General features: G+C 36.6%; 1 protein-coding gene across 2 annotated transcripts in view; it reads right to left on the bottom strand.

The window, feature by feature from the left end:
* PLXDC2 (plexin domain containing 2) overlaps nt 1–12,828 on the bottom strand; it is a 448,003-nt gene that overhangs the window by 85,319 nt on the left and 349,856 nt on the right. The gene's annotated exons all lie outside the window — the stretch shown is intronic.

Raw genomic sequence — 12,828 nt, 5'->3', positions numbered from 1 at the left:
ACTTCAGTTATATGACCAGATAGTCAATACTTTCTTCCAAAGAAATGTATTGGGAATACATATTTTACTTTTTTTTTATTAAACGTATTTGTAGTATGTCCTCCATTTATCTGGCAAACTTCTCCTGTTAAAGGCCAGATAATAAATACCTTAGGCTCGCAGGCCATTTGGTCTCTGTCACAGGAATTCCTTTATGGAGAATAATTAATTATTTATGGAGAATAATTGAACTAACGTAGGAATTCCATCTCTGCCTCATGTCCTGATTATACAAATGCAGCCACAAGGACTCCTAGAGCTTGGTGTTAGGTAGGCTGACCATACAATGTATGGGACAACAGCTACGCTTTTGAGAGAGGGAGGGAGAAAGAAATGGTGCATGGGGTCAACAGGCCTAGGCCCGTCTGTCCTGAGAAAAGTGGGTATGTGGTTATTTGGAAATGTACCTGATGGTCACACTTCACGGACCTCTCTTATTTACAAATTTTGTGTTCAACTACGATCAGCCTTTTTAGTCAAGACTTCTTGTAATTTCTCTCTGTCGTGTGGGTATCTTTGCTCATTTTGTTATTTTAGACAATCTAAGTTTATGCTTGTATACTGAAATTTAAGTCTCTGAAATATTTTATGCCCATGCTTTTGAAATATGGCATCGAGGATTACTGCCTCTTTTCGTAGACTGAGTGCGTGAGTCTGAGAGCACCCCTTTATATTAACACTTTATATTTATACTCCATCTTTGATATATGAGTATAAAACTTGACACGGAAAAAAAGCGATACAGGACCGATTTTCCTATAAGAAATGAACACTTTATACAGCATTTTTGCTGTATGCAGTTTTAAAGGATTACTCACAAATCTTTTGGCTTTTTTTTCCACATTGGAACTCTGTGTGCTAATTTTATTACCTTCTCCTAATTCATGTATTTTATTTACTTATTTTTTCTGAGGACTTTATCTTGCCATTCGTGCACTTTGCGCAAATCTAACCTCAATACTTGTTAAAGGAAAGTCTGTATGTATCTGTTGCAACAAACTATTCAAGTAAGTGTTGAAAGGCTTTAGTGTAAATAAGCTATTAAGACCCTTTTGGTAGGCAAGGGAAGGGCTTCTTCCCCTGTCCTGGTGGACATCTGCTTTGGATTACTTGACAAAGCTACATGTGCTAACACCAGGCATAGAACCCTACAGAAGAAATTCCAGCCCTAGCATTTATTTATTTTTTCTTCATCCCTACAACCTTCCGTCCTTCACAAGTTTTTTATTTTAAATCCTGGCTCCACTAAGTTATTAGTTTCGTGACCACCAAGTTATTAGTTTTGTGACCTTGGCTCGGCTCCTCAATGTTCCTAATTTCTCATTTACTTAATCTATGAAACAGGGAACTGAACACTTACCTCCGGATGTGATTGCAGGGGCTGGATGAGATAAAAGAATTAAAAGACTTTAGGGGAAATGAAGGCTTTCCTGTGATGCCTGACACAGGGTAAATACCAAATAAAAGGTAGCTATCGTAATTACGTTAAGCACCTCCATATGTAAGGCATTCTCACCCTTAAAACAAACCCTGTGTCCTTTCTTTCAAAGCTCATGGGATTCAGCAGCAGCGGCGGCAGCAAATCTGGGTAAGGATAAAATACACCCATGTGCTGATGAAGTGCAGGGGACGGAGAGGTGAATTCTGATCAGGGCACAGGTCAAAACAGAGGTCTTCTCCGGTGGTCGGAGACGCTATTTTAGGAAAGTAAAATCTGTACTTTAGGACAACCTATCATTAGAAATCGTTGCAGCCAAGGTCACGATTCATGGAGAGAATCATTCCCCCTTGACTATGAATTGTCATTGAAGGAAATATTCTAGAGCTGAGAGGAAAGAGAAAGTGACTCTAGGAAAGAGGGAAAAAATGGGTCTCACTAATCCAGAATTGGCAAATCTCTCTATGGTATCCCAGAGAAGGAAATTTTGAATGCTAATCTTGTTCAACCAGTAAATCTTATTTTATCCTGAAATACTTTCTTCTTTGTTTTCCCTAATAATGGATAGCAGCTCAGACTGCCCTAAAATCATATGAAAAGATACATCTCTAGAATAGCATTACCTAGATGTTCTTAGAACTAAAGAACTAACAAGATTATTACACACATGACTGATTTACTGGATTTCGTGCACTTTTCCACCAATGATAGCATTCTTATCATAAAATTTCCTTCAAAACTCTGGGCAGGGTAAACTTGGATCTCTGACTCAGGACTTGATAGTAAATCAACTCTTTTAACATTTAGACAATTTCATAAAAATCTGAAGTAAAGGAGTATGCTTGCATCTAGAAATATGACATAGTCATATTTCAGCTTTTCTTGGGATTCGATTTTAGCAGAAAGCAAAAAATCAGAAACTATCGCTATGACATTTTAATCATTTTCTTCCAAAAGTCTTTAAAGAGCTAGCTTGAGTATGAACATTGTATTTTGAATGTCCTTGTATATTTTCACATTAGATTCCCAGCAAAACAAAACAATTAAACCATAAACTACTAATTAAAAGTTTTCTCTTTTACCATATCAGTCTTTTAAACATGAATGTTAATCTAAGGCTCCTCGTTACTCAGCAGTCATGTCAATTTTTTTTAACAGAAGCTAACTGTGAACTTTGTGTTTTGCTTTAAAATTTTTATTTCCTCGTCCTTTATGCATCATATTTTTGTCATAATAATTCAACACCTACTGTTTTTAAAAAACAAAATTGAACAAAATCAATCTCATTCTTGGACAATTAATTTCTAATTATTTCCAGGGGAACTTGTTATTATATTAGTGCAAGCAAGCTAAGGGAATGGAATATATAATTTAGCACTAAAATGCTCCATTTTTGGATACTCCATACATGTTTTTAGGTCGCATGTGTTGACGTTAATAGTTTTCCAAATTATGACCGTATAAAATGCAGTTGCCACAGTCACTTAGCACATAAGCAAAACTTGAAAATCACTTGGATACTCTTGAAAAAGCACCTATAAACAGATGTGATACTAAATAATTCTACAGATTTTATTTCTAGCTTGCCAAGTGGTGCTCAGATGGAAAGCAAACACAGCATTCACTGCCTGGAAAATCAAAGACAGCTAAAAAGAATGCCTTGAGATTTCAGGTGGGACTTGGGAATCAGGAGACTTGGCTACAGCACCTGTTGCTTTCGAGTCTGGAAAAAAGAAAGCTGGTTCCTACTCTGTATTCACAACCAGCTTCAAAGACTGGCAGATGGCCAGTGGCAAAAAGGAGACAGAGGCCAAAATGCAAACTAGATGATTGACAGATAGATGAAAAGATAGATAAAACTACAGTTCAATACTTAAAAAAAAAATAGAATTACATGCATTTTATATCCAAAAGGCTGACGAATCAACACCATTTCTCCAGAGGAAAGAAATGCAGTCTGTGTATTCAGAATTGTTAATTTTCTGCTTGTGAAAGGTTCTTTAACTTCAGAGTTTTCTGAGAGAGTATCCAAAATTTCCTAATCTACTTTAATATATACATTTCCTTTTTTTGTTTTAAAAATATATATTTGCTTGTTTACTGATTGATTCAGTGTAGATACTATGTACGCATGATAAAAATTCAAATGCTACAAGAGAAAATATGATGAAATGGCAATATTTTCTCTTTCTACCAGTTTCCAATTTATGGCAGTTTCCCCAAAGGTCAACTGTAACTAGTTTCTTATGGATTTTTTCAAAATTATTCTCTATATCAGAATTTTTGCTTTCATGTAATGGATAAAATAACACCATAGCTCGTTATACTGTTATAATTAATTCACACAAAAAGAATTAGCACACTTTTGTTAAATCTAGACTTGGAATGCTCAAAAAGAAAAAAACAGGCTTTAATCCTGTATTCTTAAAACACAACTTTGTTTATGTCGCATTTCAGAACAAGCTCATGAATTGAAACACTAAGATTCTTTATTTAGATTTGAAAGGATTATAAATTGCACTAAAATAAATTCAAAATTCAATTAATCTCTTGTAAGCACTGCACACCTAAAACAATTATCTTGGCTGTATGGAATTTCTAGAAGCACCATAAGTTCTTTTAGCACAGTGAATCTCTACTTTGATAGCGTAACTTTAAAAAAATTCAGCAAAGATGATCTGATGATTTTAACAAGCTAACAATGTTCCAGAATCTGATTTATTTTATATCCTGTACTTCTCTAAAAACTTCTTTTCTTTTATCAAGATCTCTTTCACTAACTCGGAATAGATTTTTTTAAAAATTTAATAATGTTTATTTATTTTTGAGAGAGAGAGAGAGAGGGAGACACAAAATCTAAAGCAGGGTCTGAGCTGTCAGCATAGAGCTTGATGTGGGGTTCGAACTCATAACTGCGAGATCATGACCTGAGCTGAAGTCAGATGCTCAAATGACCAGGCACGCCCTGAGTAGATTTTAACAAGGAATATTTTTTATCTTCAAAACACTTTTTCTATATTTGTCTATTCCCAAGTAAAAATAAGTGCTTCCATGCAACTTTGGCATAACCATTGCAGGTTTACAAGACTCTCAGCCCATTTGTGCAAGATCAGCATTTCCACCGTGCTCCTCTCAGATTACCACAGAATCCTCTGAAGAGGTTTATTAAAAAGTACAATCCCTTGACTCCACTCTGGACCTACTGAATATGAATCCCTTGGTGAGATTCAGGGAAATCTGCATTTTAACAAGCTCCTGTGGCAATTCTTAACTGTATTAATATTTGAGAACTACTGAACCTACGACCACTCAGAATTAATGAATATAAGAATCAAATATACCTAGATGAGATATGTATTTCACATTTCAGGATACAAGGTCAAAGAACTTTATTGATTTGTCCAAGATCAGTCAGCTAATTGTTGGCTGGACCACCAGGTATTCAGAAATCTGGTCTAATCTATCTAGGATGACAAAACATGACTGCCTCTCTACTGTGAATTTTGGGAATTGTGATTCCTTTTCAATCACTCAGGATTGCTTCCTCAGTTCTGGGCTCCTCCTGAACTTTAGCTGGCTAGTACTAACAAGAACCCACTAAAGAGAATCTCATTTGGTCTAGATTTGGGCTACTGTGGTCACCAGTTTTAGACCTATGGGAAATTTATCCATTCCTGTTGAGTGTATAATTAAAGCTTAATGTTTCTCTGACACCTTCAGTCAGAAATGACAGCATTCCCTTCTTCCTGTCTATCATGACCAGGCAGCATACAAGAAAGCATTCCAGTGAATTTTTCTTTAAGTAAATAATTTTTTTGGATCTGATATTTAATAAAAGACGCAACCTTCTATCAAAGACAAAAATAGAATTATGTTAGTTATAAACAGCTTCATATTTTGCATTTAAACCTTACATTCAGTTTATTGAAATTATTACCATTTTCGGCTATCAAAATATTACTAATCAGTAATTCTGATAAGCAGACAGAAGTGATTGCAACTTGAAAGAAAGTCAGCATATCGAAACATAGATCAATAAAACTTTATGTAAAATTCTTGAAGCTTGGTGAGTTCTAAATTTTTTCACGTATGTATATCTCTATCTCTATCTCTATCTCTATCTCTATCTCTATCTCTATCTCTATCTCTATCTCTGTCTCCATATCTATCTATCTATCTATCTATCTATCTATCTATCTATCTATCTATCTATCTAGTTAAAGCACTAGTCGGGGAAGAAAAGAAAGAGGTAGTAAGAATCCCAAACAGGCTTCTGCTGGCAGCGTGGAGCCTGACACAAGGCTCGATTTCATAAACTGTGAGATCATCACCTGAGCCAAAAGAGAAAGTGGACGCTTAACTGGCTGAGCCACCCAGGTGCCCCGAAGCTCAGTGAATTCTAAATGTCCACCTGAGAATTGGTGCATTTCCAAGTAGAACTTTATTTGAGCCCAATCCACTGAAATAAGCCTACGATTATAATTAATTTTGAATCAGAGCTGCTGGATTTCCCAAATAGCTTCTATTTATTAGATCTGGACTTCACACCTTATCATCAAAGCCAATGGGTTTTCATATGTGAAAGAATCATATAAATGTGTAGTCTATAAGTAGCCTCAAATATAAACTTAGATCATAATGTCAGAAGGGTTATGGCTACAGTTTTGCCCAGGATATGAAAGGTACATTTAAATAAGCACAATTATACTCTACTGATTAATCTTAATTTTACAAATTTCAGAGCGTGTCACATATTCCAAGAATACATGATATGTCATTTGACAATTGTGCGTTTTCTGATCCTCTCTTTTCAATCTTAACATCTTGGACTAAATTAAGACTTACAACTAAATTAGACTAACAGAATGCTTTATATGGCCCTCTAGGGATTCCAGTGGAATTGTACCTTACTTGAGGGCTAGATGTTGAGGTGAGAAAGTAGGTAAAAATCCGACTGAATCAAAATATGTTTGGAATTCCCTTAGTACAGTTCTTTCAGAAGCTTTCTTCTTTCTTAAATGTTTATTTATTTATTTTGATAAAGAGAGAAAAAGAAAGAGTGCGTGAGCAGGCAAAGGGTAGAGAGAGAGGGAGAGAGAATCCGAAGCAGGCTCTGAGCTGTCAGTGCAGAGCCTGATTCAGGGTTTGATCCCACAAACTGTGAGATCATGGCCTGAGGGGAAATCAAGAGCCAGGTGCTTAACAAACTGAGCCACCCAGGTGCCCACAGAAGACCGTCATTCTTTAATAAAACTACTTCTTCCAAAGTCAGTATGGACTACTGGATTTTGGCTGACCCTAGATGAAGCTGTTGGCTTCCTTTTAGGACCATGTGGTATGAAAACTACTCTCTGTTTCCTTAAACCCTAAAGTCACACTCAATCCTGCAGATGTGCATGGTGGTTTAGGGGTATGTAGAAAGGAAACCGAAGGGGATAGGTATATTCAAGTTTCCTTTGGTGCTTGTATTCAGAAGCATACGATTACTGGTTGTGGAAATTTGGATTGACTGCATTATTTAAATTTGTTCTCTCCATTTCTCTCTCCTCTCAAACTTAGGTAGTTTAATTTCTGTAAGCTAAATGAACATATGATAATGAGTACATTCTACCTTCAAAAAATTAGCTGTGCCTATGTAAAAAGGATTTTTCATCCTTAATTAATTTAGATTGATAATACATTTTATATCATTAGTGAATTATTCGCGACTATTTCTGACTGGATACACTTCAAAATTTTTGAAGCCTAGTACATGTGATACATTTTTCTACTTCTCTTTTTGTTACTGAAAAGAAATCCAGTTCATTCAGTAGAAAATAACAGCCAGTGCCATCGTGTTTAAGGAAATGCAGTAGAAATAACAGGTCAAAATAAATATAAAGCAGTTATGCAAAACTATTTTTCCTCATCTTATACATCTTCTTAAGTAAATATGTGATACTACTATTCAGGGGACACATACCTTTACCATTAGTAGGGATTTACCTATTCTATTCATTCTTTTGATGGATGGAATCACGGAAAGTATTCATTCTCCAATTTTTACCAGTAGCCTTATGACTTCAATTGGAGCTAATAAAATGTGGAAAATTCTGGAAAAGTGAGACACCAAGAGACTAACTCCCCAGTATGCAACATGCTTGATTATAAATGTTGACACTTTATGCCAGGCATCAGCTTAGTTCTTTCTAGAACCATTTGGTTGATACTGAAAAAAACCAATGGATGAGAACAGCCAAAGTGACCAATTAGAATTTTCATGAAAGTGGAAATTCCTGGCCTTGATCATCTTCACGATCAGTTCAACTGTGTGTGTTGGATTGTTGTATTAGTCCAGGCATGGTGTGCTGTAGAAGACATTAACATGAGTAAGACTACATTTCTACCCTTGAAAGAATTTACGTTCTCTTATTTCTCCTCTGTTGATTCCTCCTTTTTGTCTTCAACTCCGTGTGGCAAAAATTCTAATTATGCACAAGAATACATAATGAAAAATCATACTTATTCTCATGTCTGTGTCTGCTCACTAGAAACAAATATTATTATCAGTCTCTTATGTATTTTTTCCAAGGAATTCTTTGTCTATGCAAACAAACATGTAAAATAATTTTATATGATAAAATTAGCATATTTCATACCTCAGACCTCATTACACTATGCCAGAGGCTAGCTCCTGGAATCTCTTCTTTTTTCTTTTTTTTAAAATAATTTTTTTTTACATTTATTTATTTTTGAGACGGAGAGAGACAGAGCATGAATGGGGGAGGGTCAGAGAGAGAGGGAGACAGAATCCGAAGCAGGCTCCAGGCTCTGAGCTGTCAGCACAGAGCCCGACACGGGGCTCGACCTCACAGACCGCGAGATCATGACCTGAGCCAAAGTCGGACACTCAACCGACTGAGCCACCCAGGTGCCCCTCTCTTCTTTTTTCTAAAAACACTTTCTCCACAGTTGATCTCATTCAGCCCCATGAATTTAAATTCTATCTTTATGATAAAGATTCTCCAATCTGAACCTCAAGCCACAACTTCTTACTGAAATTTCTGTTTTCTATATTCCCATCTACTCAACATTTCTACTTGAAGTCTGATAGACAACTCAAATTGAACTTGTCCCCAGATAAGCTCTTTACTTCCCTCCACCTCTCTATTTCTTGTGTCATCTTACTTCTCTCAGGAAAAAAAAAAAATGAATGTCAGCATCCACCAAATTACTCAAAGAAAAGTCTACAAAGCAGCCTTGATTCTTATCGTTCCTTCTTCCTTCACTTCTAATCCATTCATCTCTCCCAATCCCCATAATTATCATCCTTGTCTAAGCAGCTGTCATCCCTTCTATAGACTATTGCACACACTCTCTACTATTCTCTCCCTTTTCAATCTTTCTCCACACACACACACACACACACACACACACACACACACACACAAAGCACATAAAAAAAACAACTATTCTCCTTGGAACAGCCAGAGTTTCATTTTTAATTTTTTAAAGTAAACTGGATGCCACACATGGGATTCAAACTCATGGCCCTGAGATCAAGAGTCGCATGCTCTACCCACTGAGCCAGCCAGGAACCCCCAGAGTTTCATTTTTAACATATAATGAAACCACATCACTCCTCTGCTTAGGTTCTTCTAAAATCTAAAGGCTTCCCATCACCCTGAGAATGAATAAAACCCTTCCTGGCTTACAAAGCCTTCCATGTCTTGGTATTGTGCAACCTGCCTGACCTCATTTGATCCCATTCTCCCTTCATGCTCAACTCTCAATGCTCCCAACTCACTGCACTTCTTCCTTTCCTCACCAGATTAAGCTTGAACCCATGGTAGGGCCACTGTGCTTGCCAGTCCCCTTGAAATGCTCTTTGCTTTCACCTTGCTATATGTAGTTGGTCCCAATCAGATCTAAATGTCACTTCTTCCAAGAAGCCTTTCTTGGTCATGCAGTCCACAGCAACCACTGGCTTTTTCAAACTCAACAGATTACTCATCATCAACTGATTTTTTTGCTTATTCATTTGTTTGTTTTCCCGCGTAGTAAGCTGAGCTCTACCCTTTATGAGGGCTTTGGCTTTAATACATGATTTCTGTTCAAACTACCTCAGTGTTTAGACTAGTGCTTGTTGTTTAGATTAGTGTAGAAGGTATTCAGTAAATTAAAAAAAATTTTTTTAATGTTTATTTATTTTTGAGAGAGAGAGACAAAGTGTGAGCAGGGGAAGAGCAGAGACAGAGGAAGACACAGAATCTGAAGCAGGCTCCAGGCTCTGAGCTGTCAGCACACAGCCCGACGTGGGGCTTGAACTCAGGAACTGAGATCGTGACTTGAGCTGAAGCCAGACGCTCAACCGACTGAGCCACCCAGGTGCCCCAAATTTTTAAGTGCATGAATGAGTGAATGAATATTTTAAGAGCCAAAATATATTTTCAACTAAAAAAATAGACTTTTGGATGATGAAGGCTAATGAAACTAAGGTCTCTTCAAAAAGGTGAGGTTTCTTAGCATGATACCAACAAATAAACTCCTGTTATTAAGAGTTTTGCTGTATTTTCCCTTATAATGTTCTGTTTTATTTCTTTGGCCATAACACTCATCACTAGTAACTCTATTTTCTGCACACCCATTTGTTTACATTCTTTCTCATCATACTAAAAATGTAAGCGCCGTGAGCAAAGTGATTTTCTCTTGTTTATCACTGAATTCACAATTTAGGACAGCAACCTGAACAAAGAGACATTCAAAAATTTTTGTTGAATGAGTGAAAATAAAAGGTATTAGTTGAAAGTGGTTGATTCGTGTCCTCTCAATTTTTCAGTGAAGAAACAAAAGCATTCTTATCTAGAAGTAATGGGCCACCGATTCTGTGTAAACAGTTTCGATTATGGATTTCATTAAATGTTCTTATAACTCAAATTCCTTCAGACATGGGGTAAGCCATTACAAATATTTTGCCTTAGTTTTTGCTTCCTGAAAAATAGGAATTAGAGGAAATAAACAAACCAATTAAAATTATCTTATCTTTTTAGAGAAAGCCCAACTGGAGAGTTCAATAATCACCACCAACTGATTATCATTCAGGGGTAAATGAGCACAAATGAGAAAGTAAAAAGGATGGAAGAAAAAAATCTGAGAGGCACTTTTTGTGCTGCTTAGGATAAGGCTTCTCTTGTTTTATTGAACTTGTTAATAAAAGCTCCAAAGTCTGGGGAAAAGACTTCCGGGCAGCAAAAGCAAAGTTTTGAGGCTCACAGGTCTAAGGAGAAATTAATAAAATGCAGTGGGGAAATTAAATTGAACAAAAGTGCAATGAGCCATAGGTAAAGCAATTAATTAAGCAGGTTTTGATATGTATATAAGTGGGTTGCTGAAGAAGTAAAAATAAATCCAAGATTTTAAACCAGTGTTTGGTATTCAGCAGAACACCAAATGGTCACATGTAGAAAACTTGTAGTTTTTAAAGTAGTGTTCTTTGAGGACTTCCTTCCTTATTTATATGCATCACCACCTTTCCTTGTTCCATTAATCTTTAAAAAAAACCTATGCTTTCAATAATATACAAAAGCCTTTTGCTTTTGCTTGATTCTCTTCCGCATTCTTTTTATGCCAATTTCAAAACCAGGCAATTTTCTTGCAGGCTCAATTATAAAAATATGTACTTTTCGGTAGTATGTCTACTACTTTTCAGGAAGCAATGAAGATTAACTTGGAGGTGTCACGACCGCAGGCTGGGAGTCACACAGATCTAGTGTCAATTCATGCTTAACCTTAAGTATGAATTAACCTCACTCATAACTCTTAAGAGCTATGAGACCCTGTACAAATAACCTAGCTCCTGTAAGCCTCAGTTTCCTCCATTGTAAAAAATGTAGTATGAGCTAAATACATTTGCTAATTCCTTGGCACAATGTCTGCCGGAGGAATATTTCAATAAAATGGAAGTATTAATATAAAGCAATTTGCAACTTGTGTGTGTGTTTTGATTGCCAAAATTGCTTGTTTATATATATGTATGTATTTATATATATGTACTATAAATACAAATTTGTAATATAAATATATGCACATAAATATTTGTATATTTTTACCACAAATGTTTTTTTTAAAAAATAATGAAATGATTGGTGGGAAATAGGTTTCTCGGCTAGTGTCCCGAATCTTCACTTACAAGTACATTATTTCAGTTGAGAATTCGATTGAGAATCTGTCTGGGGTGGCTAACTCTCCTGGCTTTCCTCTGACTCTTCTGGCTTCAGCACTCAGATTCCTTCATCCTCAGAAACCCTTCCTTCTCAGACAAATCTAGTCACGAGTCTTTGGTTTGGAAGGTAATCATTCATTCATGCATCCATCCATTTTTCTATAGTACAAGGTACATTCTTATTCTGGAGATACGAAGGCCAATCGGCCTTAATAAAGCCACAGCCTAGAAAAGGAAACAAACCAGCAAGTGTCCGTAAGACCTATGGTAGCTGCTGCTGATGGAGGTTTGCCCAGGACGTCTGAGAAACGCAGGTGCGGGGCACCTCACGCAAACTCATGGTTTCTGAAGACTTCTCAAAGGACGTGAGCACTGAACTGGAACTTGAATTAGGTTCACACCCTGCCAGGGTCTTCTACTCAATTCTTGTGGGAGTTTTCAGTATCACTTAACTATACATATTAAAGTGCCATCTTCTTAGATTCATTTTGGCTGTTAACTAAGCAGATTTTGAATAGCTTCTGATATGCAGGCAATGTTTATGGAATGTCAACAATATAGGAATATAAATGACCACAAACTGTTAGTTTGCAAGTAGTTCTTCCCGGGGTGTCTGGGTGGCTCAGTCGGTAAAGCGTCTGACTTCGGCTCAGGTAGTGATCTTGCGGTTTGTGAGTTCGAGTCCCGCGTTGGACTCTGTGCTGACGGCTCAGAGCCTGGAGCCTGCTTCGGATTCTGTGTCTCCCCCTCTCTCTGCCCCTCCCATGCTCATGCTCTGTCTGTCTCTGTCTCTCAATCATAAATAAATGTTAAAAAAAATTTAAAGCAGTTGTTCGCAACATGGAGATACAGGTAAGTTAAAATCGACTTTTAAGAGTATTAATCTGTTTGCTTTATCATTATGTGAAATTCATTGCACAAAGGAAATTATTGGAACAGGCTATGCTGAAAACAATGCAGCGATTATAATAAATAATATTGTTCTATCCACAATGCTGTACTGGTTGCCCCAAAGTTAGCAAGTTGAACATGTTTCCTAAAGCCTGTTATCAAGGAATTGACATTCTATTCTTTATACTTCAATAACTTTTAAAGTATTCCTGAACATGCTGTGATCATTGCAGCAAGTGCTGCGGGAAGATGATAAGAC

The sequence above is a fragment of the Felis catus genome, chromosome B4, assembly GCF_018350175.1.
Source record: "Felis catus isolate Fca126 chromosome B4, F.catus_Fca126_mat1.0, whole genome shotgun sequence".
Classification (NCBI taxonomy): domain Eukaryota; kingdom Metazoa; phylum Chordata; class Mammalia; order Carnivora; family Felidae; genus Felis; species Felis catus.
The sequence above is the reverse complement of the archived record's forward strand: the minus strand, read 5'-3'. Positions and strand labels throughout refer to the sequence as shown.